Source organism: Grammomys surdaster, unplaced genomic scaffold, assembly GCF_004785775.1.
Source record: "Grammomys surdaster isolate TR1022 unplaced genomic scaffold, NIH_TR_1.0 213, whole genome shotgun sequence".
In the NCBI taxonomy this organism is placed as follows: Eukaryota; Metazoa; Chordata; class Mammalia; order Rodentia; family Muridae; genus Grammomys; species Grammomys surdaster.
The window spans coordinates 2104440-2122867 of NW_021604658.1; the positions used below are offsets into that span (position 1 = coordinate 2104440).

An 18428-nucleotide genomic window follows, 5' to 3' on the forward strand; every position below is an offset into this window, starting at 1 on the left:
TCCTCCTCCTCTTCCTCCTCCTTCTCTTCCTCCTCCTCCTCCTCCTCTTCCTCCTCCTTCTCTTCCTCCTCCTTCTCTTCCTCCTCCTCCTCCTCCTCCTTTTCTTCCTCCTCCTCTTCCTCCTCCTCCTCCTCCTCCTCCTCCTCCTTTTCTTCCTCCTCCTCCTCCTTCTCCTCCTCCTCCTCCTTCTCTTCCTCCTCCTCCTCCTCCTCCTCCTTTTCTTCCTCCTCCTCTTCCTCCTCCTCCTCCTCCTCCTCCTTTTCTTCCTCTTCCTCCTCCTCCTCCTCCTCCTCCTCCTTTTCTTCCTCCTCCTCTTCCTCCTCCTTCTCCTCCTCCTCCTCCTCCTCCTCCTCCTTCTCCTCCATTATTATGATTATTATTATGTTTTTGAGACAGGGTTTCTTTTTGTCAACCTGGCTGTCCTGGAACTCCCTATGTAGACCGGGCTGGCCTCAAACTCACAGAGATCCACCTGCCTCTGCCTCCTCAGTGTTGGGGTTAGTAATCTTTACACATTATTAAGGCATCATGAAGAGTTAGGTAGAATGAGAGGCTAGTGGCAAGCAGGTCCTCCAAAGGATGACATAGCAGGAGTTGTGGGATTCATGGCACACACAGGCGTCAGTTTTATTCAGGTAATCCTGTTAAATGGGGTCTGTTTCTCTGTTTTCTAATTTACAGAGGAATAAACTGAGACTTGGGAGAAAAGGTTTTTTGTTTTTTGTTTTTTTTTTTTTTTGAGACAGGATTTCTCTTTGTAGCCTTGGCTGTCTTGGGTTCTGTAAGCCAGGCTACATTCAGACTCACAGAGATTCACCTGCCTTTGCCTTCTGAGTGCTGGAATTAAAGGCATATGCCATCACATCTGGGAAAAGTTTTTGTAATTAGCAAACGTTAACAATATATCAATTGTTTTGTGTATGTTAAAGAATTTACAGGGACCAACAAGATGGCTCAGCAGGTAAAGCTGTTTGTTGTTAAACCTCACAACTTGAGTGCAGTCCCCTGCCCTAATCCCTACAGAAGAGAACTACTGCGAATTGTCCTCTGACAATTCCCCAATGTGACATGCACATGCTAGCACACATGCACCCTTGCCCACAAACATACACAAAGAAAAATAAAAAAGAAAGAGCCCCACATAGTGTTCTATGCCTTTAATCCCAGGCAGAGTCAGGAGGATCTCTTTGGGTTCAAGGCCAGCCTGGTCTACATAGTTTCTGGACAGCTAGGACTACACAGAGAAACCCTGTCTCAAAAGAAAAATGAATAAATGAATAAATATATCCCCCTCCCCCCACCAAAGTAGAAACCTGATTGTTTGGAGGTAGGAGGAGCATAGGTCAGTGGCAGACGGCAGCAGTCTCACTCTGGTACCACTTGAGTTTTTACCAGATGAATTTTAAATAAAACATTTAGGGTATGGACAGACGGCTCAGCAGTTAAGAGCCCTGGCTGCTCTTCCAGGGGACCTGGGTTCTATTCCTAGCACCCACATGGCAGCTCACAATCACCTGTAACTCCAGTTCCAGGGAACTTGACATTCTCTTCTGGCCTCTTAGGGTACCAGGCACACATCTGGTGTACAGACAAGCGTGCATGCAAGCAAATATTCATATATGCAAAGTAATGATCTTAAAATTTAAAGCACTTTCATTTATTTTGTGGGGTATTTTTTTTAAATATTTATTTTATATATGTGAGCACACTGTCGCTGCCTTCAGACACACCAGAAGAGGGCATCAGATCCATTACAGATGGTTGTGAGCCACCATGTGGTTGCTGGGACTTGAACTCAGGACCTCTGGAAGCTCAATTAGTGTGCTCTTAACCACTGAGCCATCTCTCCAGCCCTGTGGGGTATTCTTGCAACTGGATTTTATGCACATGCATGAAAATGCTCTCTCTGTCACTGTTTCTATGAGGTTCGCTGTCTCTTCTCTATGTTGCTATTCATGAGCTTTTTTATTTGTACCATCTGTTCTTCTGATTTTTAAAAATTAACAGTGTTTTAATAGTACAAATACCATAAATGTCCCTAAATTTGATATTAAAGTATTGTATTAAGTGGCTAAATGTTCCAGGTTTGTAATCTCAGTTACTTAGTAGTCTGAGGCAGGTGGATGGTAAGTTCAGGGCCTGCGTAAGCAACTTAGAGAGATGCTGTCTCAAAAAACAACACAATGTTGTAATGAACTTGAAGATACGTGTGTGTGTGTGTGTGTGTGTGTGTGTGTGTGTTTGCCTTTCTGTCTACCCATTTATATATGGTTTTGATATTTTGAGACTACCTTTGCGATGTTGATCATCTTGGCAATCTCTCTGCGGCTCAGCTGGCTCAGGCTTGTGGGTACTCTTTCTGTCCTTGCTTAGAATTCTGGGATCTCTAATGTGGGCCACTCAGCCTGCCTCTAAAACTATACTTTATGCCTGCATATTTTTGTAGCGACATCCCCTCTTATCTTTGAAATAGGATTTTACTGTGTACTTTAGGTTGGCTTTGAACTCACAGCAGTCCTGCTCAGCTACCTCAGTGTTCTGGTTAATGCTATGCAAACACATTGACCTGCTTTGCTTGGGTAAATTCCATATATGGAGTTGCTGCCTCAAAAATTCTGAGTGCATTTATGGTTTAGACTTTTTTTTTGTTTTTCACTTTTGTGTATGGGTACCTGCTATGTGTGGGTCGCTGTTCTAGGAGGCCTGAAGATGGTGTTGGAGCCATTGGAACTGGAGTTCTGGGTGGTTGTAAGGTGCCCAGATGGATGCCTGTACTCAAACTTGGGTTCTGGAGGAATAGCCAAGTAGCAAGTGCTCTTAACCTCTGAGCTGTCCCTCCCTGCAGCCCTGCCAGTAGGACTTATTTATATTTGTGTTGTTGCTTTTTATGATGCTGAGGATTGTACTTGGATGTGTGGCAGGCAGCAGCTCTACCACTGGACTCTACATCTCCAGCCCTCCAGCTCCTTTTCTTGTCATGTATATGGAGATTCCTGAGGGTAGTGATAGTTGCCTCTCTAATGTAGGTGGGAAATGACACATAAAGTAAGACAGGAAATGGTTCAGTACTGAGTAAGTTTGGTCCTCAACCTCTAAGGGCTTTTTGTCACCAACAGGTCATGTTTAGAAAAGTGCTGAGATCAAAGGCATTCGGCACCAGGCCTGGCATTTTTTATTTTGTCTTTGTTATTGTTCCCTTAGGTAACGTGATATTTCATGAAAACATTCATTAGCCATATCTTACTTGAGATTTAATGGAAATGGAAATGCTCTAGAGCAGTGGTTCTCAGCCTGTGTCTTAGGATTCTTTTGGGGGTTGAACAACCCTTTCACAGGGGTCAAAAATAATTCAATGGTTGGGGTCCAACCACAGTATCACATGAGGAACTGTATAAAAGGGTCTCAGCATTAGGAAGGCTGAGAACTGCTGCTCTAGAGAACAGAATTTGGCCTAAATGACATTATGGTAACAAATACATTACACTCATATTTCTTTAACATTTAGATCTGAAAAATTTGTTTATGGGCTAGCAAGATGGCTCATCAGGAAAAAGTGTTTCCTGCCACACCCCTCATGGTGAAGGAGAGAACCACCTCCCATAAGTTGTCCTGTGACCTCACATAAATGCCCAACACAATAAATAAATAAATGTAATAACAATTTCAAAAGTTGTTCCACACACTGTTTATGCGCCATTCTGGTTGTAGCAGTATCATGTTGAAGAGTTTGTGGGGGCAGGAGAATGCTGCTGTCTGCCAGGAACAAGTAGTTTTCTCTTTTGCTTCCCAGTGATATGGACAAATCCTAGGGCTGTTTTCATGTGGGACAAGTATTCTGGGTGTACCAACAGCTCCACTCTTGTCTTTAGGTCATGCATTCAGGGCCTTGCCTTGTTTTTCTTTCTGTCAAGAGGAAACACACAGGTAGATTAGTGTGACTTCGTGTTAATAAGGAGCTGACTCCATTCGACTCCATATGCTGTTTGTTTACAGGCAGGACCAAGTGGGTGCTTTAACATGATGGTCCAGCCGGCTTAGTGGTGTGGACTGGATGGAGCACATTCTTTTGGTGGCACTCAGTTGGCTCTGACGCCCACTTGTTTTGGTTATAATTACAGGTGTTACTCTGAATAGTTTCAAAGGTAGTTTGTATCATCTGTGAATATCTTGAAAGTATTTAATCCTCCACTTCCCCAGTTGTATTTGGGGAGGCCAGAGTGTCTTCTCTTGGTGGACTTACCCCTGACCAGTTACATGATGGTGAGAAAGAAGTGAGCTTGCTTTGGTTGTGCAGAGTTTTTAAGGTCATTCTTGGACATTATCCCAGGTAACATTTTCGGTGAGGTCAGCTACTCCAATTTCAGTGGGAAGGTCCCTCTGCTTGTGAGTGTGGCATTATATTTTTAATCTGATTTAGCCTGATCTCAGATTCACAGCCCAATCCAACAGCTATACATCATTACTTCCCAAGTAGGATAGCAGAAAATAGAGCATGATAGTAAAGTCGTTCTTATTTTCATTTGTAAACCTTTTTTTCTTTTTTTTTTCTTGACAGTACTGGAGGTTGATGAGGCAGGTCTCTACTGCTGATCTAGCACCGCCTACGAAAGGCTGGGCTAGACTTGCACACAGTCCCTTCAGTTTCTACACAGTCTCAGCATGAAGCCAGAGCTCAGTGTTCAGCAGTCCTAATCTACACAGTGAGGAGCTTATGTTGGTCAGAAAGTGGCAGATCTTAGCTGATGTCAGCTGATGCTTTTCTTTTTTTTTTTATTGGATATTTTATTTACATTTGAGATGTTATCCCCTTATCCCGTTTCCCCCACTCCCTATCCCATCCCCCCTCCTCCTGCTTCTATGAGGATGTGCCCCCACCTGACCCCTACTCCCACCTCCTCACCCTGGAATCCCCCAACACTTGGCGTCCAGCCTTCATGAGACCAAGGATCTCCTCTCCCACCTATGCCCGACAAGGCCATCCTCCCCTACATATACAGCTGGAGCCATGGGTCCCTCCCTATGTGCTCCCAGGCTAGTGGTTTAGACTCTGGGAGCTCTGGTTGGTTGATATTGTTGCTCTCCTCATGGGGCCACAAACCCTTTCAGCTCCTTCAGTCTTCTCTCTAACTCCTCCATTGGGAACCCCATGATCAGTTCAATGGTTAGCTGTGAGCATCCGCCTCTGTATATGTCAGACTCTGGCAGACCTCTAAGGAGACAGCTATATCAGGCTCCTGTCAGCATGCACTTCCTGACATCCACATCAGCGTCTACCTTTGGTGACTGCACATGGGATGGATACCCAGGTGGAATGGTCTCCAGACGGCCCCTCCTTCAGTTTCTGTCCCTCACTTTGTCTCCATATTTGCTCCCTTGAGTATTTTGTTGCTCCTTCTAAGAAGGACTGAAGCACCCCCACTTGGTCTTCCTTCTTCATGAGCTTCATGTGGTCTGTGAGTTGAATCTTGGGTATTGCAAGCTTCTGGGATGCTTTTCAAACCACATCCAGACTGTGGGTCACTGCGCCTACTGTTTGCATACCACTACCGTTGGTTGATTTTAGTCAGTTATTTTATGACTGTCAAGGCCTCATGGATGTAGGGACCCATTCACTGAACTGTACCCCTGGCCTCTGCTTGCTGGTTTTGTGTCATTCTCCTAAGTGTGAGTCTCTCACATGAGAGGCTATGCAGGACTGAGGGCTACTTGGTGGTAGAGGACAACATGGCAAGCACAGGGTCGGGGTCTGAGTCTCGGCTGACCCGACCATCACCAAACATCAGGTTAAACTTCATTTTTTTGAATTTATGTATGTGAGTGTTTTGGCTGCATGTATGATTGTGCACCACACCTGATGAAATGGCTGGGCATGGTGGCCAATACTTGTAATCTGGCACTCAGAGAGGTTGAGGCAGGAAGATCAGGAAGGGGTTCATTACCTTGCACATTACTAGTTTGAGTACTGCCTGAGACATTTGGAAAACAAAAACAACACAGAAAAAGGAACACTTATGTTTTATCTCCGTTATTGCAGAGCTAGGAGAAAGACTTTAATAAACACAGATTGACACACAATTATATAAAGAAATAGGATTCTTTAAGTTAAGCTGTACATGGTGGCTCAGTCATGTATTTCCAGATGTATCAGGAGGCTGGGGCAGGAGGATCATGAGATTAAGGTTAGCTTTGGGAAAATGAGGAGGCCTTGAATCTAGATTAAATTTATGAAAAGGCCGGGGACACAGATCCATCGTTTAGCACTTGCCTAGTGCCCCCTGAAAGTTATAGTGAGCTGAGATATGACAAGAGATGATGGGTCAGGTGACCTTTGCAAGAATCTTAGCACTTGGGAGATAGAGATGGAGAGTCAGGGTTTAAAGTCATCCCTGGCTGCTTCTTGAGTTCTGTGAACCAGCTTATTTAGAAAGCCATGTACCCTAAACGTCAGGTTTGGTGGGTCATGCATATGATCTAGCACTCCAGAGGAAGCAGGAGGATCAAGACTTCAAGGTCCTGGGGCCATAAAAGGCCCCATCTCCAGAAACAGCCTTTTCTTTATAATGAAACATCGATTTAGATTTCTAATTTTGTTATTTTAATTTCAGGAATATTGAGATAAATATCTCTATGGTTTTGTAATTTTGGGAGATCAATACAACTAAGGCCCTTGTTAGTTTGCCAAATTGCATTCTTGTAAAGCCATGCCATTTTTATGTCCTCGTCATTCATTAGCTCATTTACTTAGTAAAGATTTATTGATTGTCTATTATATGCCAGACTGCATTGAAAAGGTGCTGGGAAAACAAAAGTCACTCTGTTTTTGGAATTTCTATTCTTGGTACCTGGAAAATGGGGAAGAGAGTTAGCAAATGTGTGTTCTGTGTAGATGCTGACCAGGGTGATGCTGGATGTGCGCAGGCACACAGAGTCTCAGATGAGCAGAAGCACAGGGCAGTGACGCAGGGGAGTATCTGCAGGAGGGTCATTAAAAGGCAGCACAAACTGCTGGGCGTATACTTCACGTTAGAACCCAGGAGACAGGAGACAGGAGGCTAGTGAGTTCCAGGCTAGTTCCAGGCTAGCTGTATAGAGCAAAACCCTGATTTAGGAGAGTGTGTTATACCCAAGTGGTTAGAGTGGGATAGGGCTTTGATACCCTTACAGGGACTTCAAAAATTTACATATAGATATAAGTTGAAACATGCACATCCAACATCTGGATTAGGCCACTAAAATTTTATTATACTGGGACTAGAGAGATGGCTCAGTGCATAAAAGTGCGCACTGTTCTTTTAGAAAAACCCATTTGGTTCTCACCATCCACATATTTGCTTACAACTGCCTATAATTCCAATTCCAAGGGGGTTGGATTCCTGCACACATATGGTGCATGTAAAATCACACAGGTACATATATACATATATTCAAATAAAAAATAATGTGTTCTACTTTATATTTTATTTGCTTATTTATGTGTGTCTGTATGTGTGTGTGCATATACTAGAACATGCCTAGTATCCTCTGTGGAGGTCAGAGGATAGTTTGTAGGAGGTAGTCTGTCTTATTATGTGGATCCCAGAGATGAAACTCAAGTCATCAGGCTTGGTGGCCAAGTACCTCCACCTGCTGAACCATTTGCCAGTGTTTCTAGCTTATATTATTAATTTTTGTGTGTGTATGATTGTTTTGTCTATAGGTGTGTCTGTGAGCGAGGTGTGTGACTGGGGCTGGAGAAGAGGGTGTCAGATCCCCTGGGACTGAAGTCACAGGCGGTTGCGAGCTGCTGTGCTGGTTCTGGAAATCCCTGGAAGCCAGATAGATGGTGGTTTTCTTAACCACTGAGTCCCATCTCCACCGCTAGCTTTTTCTTATGTATCTTACTCAGTGCCTTTCAAAGTAAATGCAGACAGCAGCATGAATTCTTAGAATTGGTATTATGTGTATTTTCCAGTATTTAATATTTAGCTTAAGTTTCTTAAGTAAAATTTACACATAAATATGTGAACCCTCCCCCCCCCCCTTACTTTTCAAAGACAGTGTTTTCTTAGACTTAACAGGCTAACTTGTAACTTATGATTCCTTTGCCCAAACCCCCCACATGTTGGGATTACAGGAATACACACTTCTCCTGGCTCTTTCCACACCTCAAGTACAAGTTTTCTGAGTTCTGACAGGCTCTTGCATCTAGGAATCCCAAATCTCTGTCAAGATGAAGAATAAGCTGGGTGATGATGCTCAACTGTAATCCAGCACTTGGGAGGCAGAGGCAGAAGGATCCAGGGAAATTTGAGCCTTTTCTGGGCTACATAAGGAGATCCTGTCTCAAGGAAGAAAAAGATGGTGACCATGACATTGCTCAAGGAAATTCTCTGTCCCCAATGAACTTAGGTTCTACTCTGTCCACTCATCCTTCCTGTACTCATGTGTACCCCACTGCAGATTACTTTTGCCTGTTGTAGAGTTTCTTACACCCCTGTGGATTATTTCCTCTATGGCATTTTTTCTCTACTTGGTGTTTCTGAGCATCAATCACATTGTTTCTTTTAATTCTATTAAAGTTTCTCTGATTACTAAAAAGAAAACAATACTTGTATGTTGGGGATTGGCCCTAGAACCACATGCCAGGTACTGTACCATATAGCAACTTCCCCCCCCACCCCATCCCCTGTCCCCAGTCCACAGCCATGGAGCCCTACCCCACACCCCACAGAGCCACACCCACAGCCCACACCTCCCGCCCACACCTTTACTGGTTTTCAGTTTCTGGTTGCTATGAATATATGAAGAATATAAGAAGTCTTGAGGAATCCTAGACTTATGCATATGCATCCATCTCTCTTAGAAAACTGTGGGTTTGCTGAGTCATGTGCTTGGAATGTGGTTAATTTAACAAACTTGTAAAGCCTTTTCCAAGGTTACCATTATACATTTCTTATAACAGTATATGAATTGTTCTACATCCTTGCCAATGTTTGATGTCATCTGTCTTCAAAATTTGAGTATTCTGATAGATGGTAACTTGAGAATTTAATTAGACTTACTGTTTCCCTGATGACTGATAATATTGAGCACTTTCTGTGTGTTTTTCCTCATGTGTATTTTAGTAATGTTCTGCACAAAAATTTCCCATCAAGAAATGTGTTTTTCAGGGGCTAGTCATGGCTCAGTGGTTAAGAGAACTGGCTGCTCTTCCAGAGTACCCATGTTTAATTCCCAGCACCCACATGGTGGCTCACACGTGTCTGTAATTCCTGTTCCAATGCTTCTGACATCCTCATACAGACATACGTGCAGGCAAAACACTAATGAACATAAAATAAATTATTAAAAAGAAAAAAATGTGTTTTTCCTTTACTACTTACTGGCCTAAGGGTCCCAATCCACACTGGGTCTTAGAGGACACTGCAGGATTTTGAACAGAGGAAGACACTGCTAATTCTAAAAGTGAGGAAGCTGTGGGCAGAGCACATTTCAGTGTCAGGAGAGTGAGTTTAATTTACATGTTTGGATCCTAGTCTGGTGAGTGAATTGTTGGTATCGGTTACAACAAGGTTAAGTGCAGAAAACAGTACCTGCTCTATCTGGAAACTTGTGTCTCTTTGCTGCTGCATAACATCTGGCTATATTTGTAGTTTTTAGAAGTGTCTGTGCTAGGTAGGAGAGGAAGCATTCACATATTTGTGCTGTTATAGAAAGGGTGTAAAGAGCATAGTGGATATGTTGTAGGCATCTTATAATACTTACAGAGATATTTATTGTTACTGTTTGCATACTTGGTCCCTTTAAAATTTTGTTACTTTTTTTCTTTTTAAAAATTTTATTATATATATTTATTTATTTTATGCATATGTGTGCTATACCTGCATGTATACCTGCATGCCAAAAGAGCACATCAGATCATATTGTAGCTCATTGTGGGCCACCATGTGGTTTCTGGGAATTTTTAACTCAGGGCCTCTGGAAGAGCAGCCAGTGGTTTAAACCACTGAGCCATCTCTCCAGACCCCTTGTTTCTTTTTCTTATTGGAAACTTATTGGTAGCTAGGATTGCATGTAGCTCAGGCTGGTTTTGTTTCTGTGGATAGCCTTGAACTTTTGCCCTAGTACTGAGATTGCAGGCCTGACCACTATGCAGTGTTGGGAATGCCACTAGGGCTTTGTGCATGCTAAGCCAGCCTTCTACCAACTGAATTATATACCCCAGTTCCCATTTGTGTTCTTGGATTTGAACCCAGGACCTGGTGGATGCCTTGCATATTGTCTGTCATGGAGGGACATTGTCTTATTTTGTCTAACACAGAGAAGTCCCTTATGAAACATACTTGTAGTTAAATCTTAATTGTGTGCATAGGAATAGGATATTGAATTTCAGGGTGGAAATGTGATTTCTGGGAGTATGGGCTCATTGATAATCCTTTAGTAACAGATTCTCAAAGCTGTTGTGCTAGTTCGAAAGAGAGTGGCCTCTGTAAGCTCATGTATTTGGATCCTTGATCTCCAGTTAGTGAAACTGTTTTGGAAGGATTAGGAGATGTGGACTTGCTGGAGGAGGTGTGTCACTGGGGATGGGCTTTGAGGTTTCAAAAGTCACTTCATTCCCACTTAGCGCTCTCTGCTTGATGTTTATGGATCAGATGTAAGCTCTCAGCTATTGCTCCCACAATGCCTACCTGCTCCCATTTGCTCTGCTCTGATTTTCAAGGGCTCACCAACTGAATTGTAAAATCAAAATTAAATGTTTTTTTTTTTAAATAAGTTGCCATGGTCATAGTATTTTGCCACAGCAATAGAAAAGTAACGAAGACCCTGTTATTAGTAGAGAATGTTCTTGTAGTGTCAAAAATAAAAAATAAATCATTATTTGAGCTCAGTCACATGATTCACACCTATAATCTCAGCATTGAGGGGGCTGAGGAAGGAGGATTGCTGCAAGTTCAAGACCATCTTAGATTACAGGTGAGACTATGCCTTGATAAATAGAACAAACTAAACAAAACGTGTCCACATCAGCAACTCAATGTATTGTGTAGCCTGTCAGCAGTTTTCATTGTGTAAGCATTAGGTTGGGAGGTTTGTTACAAGAGGATTATGAAAGACCTGAGGTGTAGATGTCAGTTTCTCCAGTGTCTTGGCTAGCATTGGTGCTGTGTGCTATGAGTTGACATGATAAATGATAATAGCAATAATAATACCAACAATATCGTGTCTATGTTTGTGCATGTAAGTATGTGTATATGTCTGTTGTGTTAAGTATGCATGTGTGCTATATGTGCATGTTTGTGTGTTGAGTGTTAGTCTGCATGTGAGTGAGTGAGTGTGCAAGTGCTCATACCTATGTCTGCATTCAGAGGGCAGAGCAGGACTTTTGGTGTTTGCCAGGATATCTCACTAACTGAACCTTATGTTTTGGAGTAGGCTCACTGGCCTGGGAGCTCTCAGCTCCTCCTGTTTCTGGCCTACAATATAGTCGCACACAGCACAGCTAGCTGGCTTTTTATGTGAGTGCTGGGGATTTGAACTCAGGTCTTCATGCTTGTAGAGCCAGTGCTCCTGTGCACTCTGGGCCATCTCCTTAGTCTCTGGTATGGCATCACTTTTGAAGAAATAAAATTGGAGTGCCTGTAATCCCAGCTACTCAGAAAGCCAGGATTGGAAGGTTCAGAGTTTGAGAGTCCTCCCAATATTTTCTTTCACCTATGTCAAAGGCCCAAGTAGGGTTGGATGTATGGTATACACATGTAATCTCAACATATGGTGGTGTGGCAGAGAATTGTGAGTTTGAGGCCAGCTGTGGTTAGGTTGTCAAGCCTGTTAAAATATAAACAAACAAAAACAGGAGAGCCAACAAGGGACTAGACAGATGGCTCAGTTTGTTAAGACCACTGGCTGCTTTTCCAGAGGACTGGGGTTCAATTATCAGCACCCACATGGCAGCTCACAACTCTATTACTGCAGTTATAGGGGATCTGACACCCTTACACAGACATACACGCAGTCAAAACACCAATGCACATAACATAAAAATAAATATATCATTAAAAAAAACCTTCTGGGTTTGCTAATATAGGTTTGCCACAGCTACTTTAGAAGTTTAAGGCCATCCTGGCAATTTTAGCAAGATCCTGTCTCAAAACAAAAGCTACAAAAGTATCTAGGGATGTTGCTCAGTAGTAGGGCACTGGCTGTGTACATGTAATACCTCCACCTGAGTTTCTAGTACCACATACACCAAAAAAAAAAAAAAACCTCCCGAAATACCTTTGTAAAACTGGATTTTTTTTCCTACTCATTTTGCTTACTGTTTAAATGGCTACTTAGGTTTATTAAAATCTATTTTAGTAAAGTCAGAGATAGTATTCTTTATAAGTACTTGAAAGGTGCTGGTTGTGTGGGAGTTATTTGTGGCGCTCTCTAGACTCTCAAATGTTATTGAATTTTTTTTTTTTTTTGAGTCAGAGTTTCCCTGAAAGCCATACTGGTGTCAAAATTTGTAGCTTTCCCAAGAGTTGGGGTTATAGGAGTGTTTCACTGTGCCTGGTTCTATTTGCATGTGCTTTGGCTCTTGGACACTAGGTGTCACTGCCACATCGATGTACAGAAAGCAGGACCAATGAAGCTTTAAGTGAAGCTTTACATACCAAACACTCAGAGCAAACATGTGAGGGCATAGTTGAGGTAAAAAGCAATTAGTTCATTATTTATTAGAAGCTATATGCCAATAGACTGTGCCACATTGAGATTGTTAGCCAGGAAACGTTTTTATAGGTTTCATTTGGGAATAATATTAAGTCAGTGATTTGAGTGCATTGGTAAGCAGAGGTTTGGAGTCTGTTCAGGATGCCTATGCTGTTGGTGAGCACAGGGCGTATTTTGTTTGTTTTATACCTTTCTTACGGGAAGGAGAAGTGATGAGCAGGTCTGCATTGGGTGTCAGGTAAATAAAAATATAGGTGAAGGAGCATGTTGAATCTGCCCAGATTATTGAACTGAAATAGTTTTCCTATATTTTTCTTTCTTTTATTTTTTTGATCCAGACTTTCCCTCTAACCCATACTGGTCTCAAACTTTAGGCAATCGTCCTGTGTAACCTCCCAAGAGCTAGGGTTATAGGCTTGTGTCACTGTGCCTGGCTCTATTATGTATCTTAAAATTTTATTAGTTTATTTTATCGATAAGCATAAAAAGTAATGAATGTCATTTCTGGTATCTTTAGACATGTGTCCTTGTTCTTATTTCTTCCTTCCCCTGTAGTATGATTCTTTTGGTTTTTTTTTTTTTTTTTGGTTTTTTGGTTTTTTGGTTTTTTCGAGACAGGGTTTCTCTGTGGAGCCCTGGCTGTCCTGGAACTCACTCTGTAGACCAGGCTAGCCTCGAACTCTACTCAGAGATCCGCCTGCCTCTGCCTCCCAAGTGCTGGGATTAAAGGCGTGCGCCACCACCGCCCGGCTGTAGTATGATTCTTAAGGCAGTCTTTTAGGCCGGGCAGTGGTGGCGCACACCTTGAATCCCAGCACTTGGGAGGCAGAGGCAGGCGGATTTCTGAGTTCGAGGCCAGCCTGGTCTACAGAATGAGTTCCAGGACAGCCAGGGCTACACAGAGAAACCCTGTCTAGAAAAACCAAAAAAAAAAAAAAAAAAGAATCTTTTAGACAAGCTTACCTGTGTGTTCTAATAGCATTATGGAAATTTTGATAATTTGATGTAGGCTGGCTGATACTTCATAACTGAAATTTATCCTAAGTTGGGAATCTTTCTTGAATGAGCGCTCCCCTTTTTTTGCTTTCTAACAATATGTATATGTAATTGATTTTTGTTTATTTGTATGTGGATGTGTGGTGCATGAGTGTGTGTTTCCCTGGGAGTGCATGTTGAGACCTGAGGAGTTAAGACGCATGGGCTCTTTTTCTCAGTTGTTTCTCTGTCTTATTGCCTTGAGTCAGGGTCTTTTTGAACCAGAAGCTGCTGTTTAAACTCTACTGTCTGGCCAGGAGGTCTCCACATCTGCCTGTTTCTGCCTGTCAATGTTGGGAGTAATAGGCATGCATGAGTTACTACGTCTTGGAAAAGTAGAATGGAGGAGAAGGACGGAGATGCTGTGTGTCCCAGCATACACATGACTCCTTTGTACTGGCACAGTGATGCAGTTAGAGTCTCTGAACTTGAGTTCACATGTTATTGCCACCCACAGCCAGGGTTCATTTCAGTGCTGTATGTGGGGCTTTGATGAATGTGCAGTGACATGTGTCACTGAGGATTGTTCACTCATGTTCTCACACCTTGAATAGAAGCCATCAGGCTTCTCCTTTCTTGTATTGTATTTGGCAAATGTCATTTGCCATACTTGGAATGCCCATTTCAGATTGGTTTATGTTATATTGAATATGCATGGAAGTTTCTTCTGTGTCTTCTTTCATGGATTGATAGTTTATAGATGTCATGTACCACTGTAAATATAGTTTGTAATATCACAAGCTATATAAACCTCGTTTATAGTTTGACTTTTTTCCTTGCGTATGTGTGATTGTGCATGTAGGCACACAGACAAGTAAGTGGAACGAACATACCGGATAAAGTTTTAAGGATCCTTTTCTTTCTCATGTAGTTCTCTTCCCCACAGGTAAGACAATCACTGTCCTGACCACAGATTAGCTTTGCAGTTTTAAAACACAATGTAAACTTATGCGGTACGGAATCTCCCTTGTCTTGTCTGTCGTCTTCTGCTCAGTGTATATCTTAGATTCATCCCTTTCAAGCTCCAGTAAAAAGCATGAATTAGAGGCAATCAAGTTTGTGTGCCTGAGTGACTGTGACGTGTTTATGACAGCTGCTTAGAGCAACACCCTCTGTAATGGTGTTACATTGACTTTTGAGCACCTTCCAGTCTGCCTCCTGGCTCTTGGGTCAGGCTGTCTGAGTGGTTTTGCATTAACATCTACCCCAAGGAAGATCTTTTGACTACAGAAGTGTTACTTGCCAATGGAAGAGACCATTAGAGCAGCTTCAAAGGCCTGATCCTTAGATTGGTGTGTGCTGAAGTCATGGCTGGGACTATGAGGTCTGGATCAGCCAAGGGCCACATGCTGCTCTCCTTTCATCCTCCTCTGGAGAAGCAGGCTGGAGGGAAAAGGTCAGAGCTGCCTCAGTGCTTTTTCAGTGTGTGTGAAAATTTGGAAGTATGAAAATACGAGTAACAGTTCCATTCATTATTTATGTTCTGTGGTTTTCATTCTGTTCCCAAGACTCACTTCCTTCTTGTTTCAAGTTTTGTGTTTTGTCGTGAGTGTCAGGACCAAAATACAGACTGGCTTGCTGTCTCCTTCATGTGGTCAGCAAATATCTGTTCTTTAAGTTGTAAGTTCTCACAAATACACATCTTAGGTGGTTTTTGTGGTTTGTGTTTTCTTCCTTGCTGGCACACAGTGTCTGCTGTGCAGACACTGACACTCTGGCATCGGCTGAATCATTTGTGGTTGGGCAGCTAAAATGAAATAGAAAATGCATTCTCCTCTTGCCCCAGTTGTAGGCGCTTGCAGGACTGCCCCTGACCTGTAGGGGTGCATTCTTCAACCATGCTAAGGTTGGAAATATTTGAGGCAGAGCTGTACCATATGTAACGCTGGTCACACCTGGTAAGAGCAGAAAGCCTCCCAAATAAAAGCTATTAGGTTGACTTTCAAGATGGCTTCTCACTGTGATGCCAAGGCATCGTAAATTCTCCAGCTGTGGTGATCTCCCTGTCTCAGCCTCCATAGCTGGGTATTACAGTTATGTGTATATGCCTGACTGAGAACTATAGGAGATGCCAGTGTTTTTTGAGGTTTAAAGTTTTGGGCAGTCTTTTTCTTCTTAATTTTTATAGTGAAAGTATAATCCCATGGTCCATGGAAGGATTGGTTGCAAGATACCATATCCCTTCCAATACATATAAAATTTGTAGATACCTCTGTCTCCTGTGCAGTACCTCTGTGCAGTTTTTGTTGTTGTTACTGTTTTGAGACAGGATTTCTCTGTGTAGCACTGGCTGTCCTGGAATTTATTCTGTAGACCAGGCTGTCCTTGAACTTAGACATTCATCTGCATCTGCTCTCCAGTGCTGGTATTAAAGGCATGCAACACTCCTGTCTGGCAACTGTGGTATATGCATGTAACCCAGCCACATTACCCTGCGTTCTTTAGGTCACTTCTATGTTCTAATGTGGGTCAAAACTCTCACGCCCGGGGCGCGGGGCGCGGGGGCGGGGCGCGAGCCAGAGCGTAGAGGCCGAGGCCGTCCCAGAACGCGGCTCAGCCGGCGAGACTCGGGATTCTCAGCACTCTCTGTTGATGGTTCCTCTCGCCCGCACCGGGGCTTGAGCAGCCCACATGCTGCCGGCGACCGACCGCAGGGTCCAGGAGTCCCCGAGGGGCCCCCGAGAAGCTGGCGTAAGGACTGTTGCCACAGGGACTGGCAGATTTTCCACTTACACAATGAGTCCAGAGTTCTAAGAGACACGTGGAGTTGAAGGCATGCAGATTTACTGACATGGAGATGAGTTTGAATGGTGGCCGTGCTCTCCCAAAAAAATGCCAGAAGGGGTTTCTTTATATTAGAAGGGGGAGAGGGGCGGGGCCAGGGCATTTAGGTAATATGTAAATCTTGAGGCAGAGACCTGTTCCCCACCCTCTACCTGGGCCTTACGTGACTCACTGTATGTTACATGGAGACCTCGTGTCAGGTCTCTGGGCTCTGGAGGCTTGGCCAAACACCCCAGGATTTCTACAGTCCCACACTAATACCTAGTACAGTGTCAAGCCCATATTAATAGTTGTTAGGTGTGATGTTACAGTAATAACGTAGTTATTTGTGGTCAGTACAGGTGTGCTCACACCTGCTTTGAGATGATGTTGGAATGCAGATGATGCTGTGGATACACAGGACTGACTTACAGCAACATGGTGGCACAGGGTTTTCCAAGTAGAGTCTGTGAGCTACTATTATTTGTGATTGCTCTGGCTACTTATAGCTAATTAAAATCTCTTGTGTCTGTCACACTGAATACCTGGTCAGTCTGCCTCAGACTCCCTAAAGCTGGCATTATAGATATGTGCCATCTCATGCCTGGCCATTTTGGCTTCTTTACTGATGATGATGCCCACCATTGCCTTACCCCATAGTGATATATATCCATTTCTCCTTAATGCAAAAGATTTTTGTTGTTACTTTTTAAAGTAAACCATAATGTTATAGTTTTCCTTTTCAGCAGTTTTATTCAGTTTGATTATTGTATTCAGTTCAATGTATTATTGTTACCAGTTTATAAATGGATAATAACACAGTTGTCTATTTATATGGATTGTATGAGACTTTTTGTTGCTTTATAAATTTAATTAAAATATCTTTAGATTTTTAAAATTTTATGTTTATGGATGTTTTGCCTGCATATTTGTTTGTGCACCGTATGAATGCCTGGTGTACCTATAGAGTTGAGAAGAGAATATCCAGTCCTTTGGAACCAGAGTTGAGTCACCATGTGGCTGCAGGGAACTGAACCTGTGCTGTCTGGTAGAGCCAGTGGTCTTAATCTCTGCAGCCCCAGAATTGAAGTTCTGAAATACAGCCCTTTCTTTGCACTCTCTTCTTTCATCTCTAGTTTTTGCTTTTCATCTCCTTCCCCTCTTTGCTATTAGGGAGATATTATTTTTTGGGTTTATAATGATTTTCCATCTGTTCTGTATACATTTAAGTGATAATTTTCAAGTAGTTTTAGGTTTACATGGGAATTAAGCTGAAGGTAGAGTTTCTGTGCCAACCTCACTCCATCTTTCTGTCAGTAACATCTCCAGTGATTGTGGTGTGCCTGTTTCAGTAGATGACTTCGTTTAAAAGAATTTTTATAGTTGTTTTACTTTGTATGGCTGTTTTGCCTGGATGTATGTCTGTGCACCACCGAGTGCCTGGTTTCTTTAGAGTCCACTGAGTGAAGAGTTTTGAGTCCCCTTGGACTGATGGTAACAGAACGCAGCGAGTCATCCTGTAGGCGATGGGACTTCAGCCCAGGGCTTCTGGAAGAACAGCTGATGCTTTTAAACACTGAGCTACCCCTCTGGCAGTGGTCTTTTATGGTTCTTTGAGACAAGATTGGCTGGAACTCGCTCTGTCGACTAGGCTGACCTAGAACTGACAGATCTTCCTGCCTTTGTCTCCCTTGAGACTAGAGGCATGTACCACCACACCTGATGGAGTATTGATCTTTTTAAAACCAGGGCTTTAAAGCTTAGGTGATAACATTCCTATGGGTCCATGAATTAGGTTGGTCTTAATAATGTGTTCTTTTATATATTTGGACACATCTGTAGATATTCACGACAGGATTTAAGAACACTGACTTAAAGCTACAACCTGCTAAACACTGTATAAGTGCAGTTATTTGTCATTTATTTGCACAAAA

General features: G+C 42.8%; 1 protein-coding gene across 8 annotated transcripts in view; it reads left to right on the forward strand.

Annotated features, from left to right (window-relative positions):
• Positions 1-18428, forward strand: part of Bcas3 (BCAS3 microtubule associated cell migration factor) — a 460531-nt gene that overhangs the window by 21333 nt on the left and 420770 nt on the right. The gene's annotated exons all lie outside the window — the stretch shown is intronic.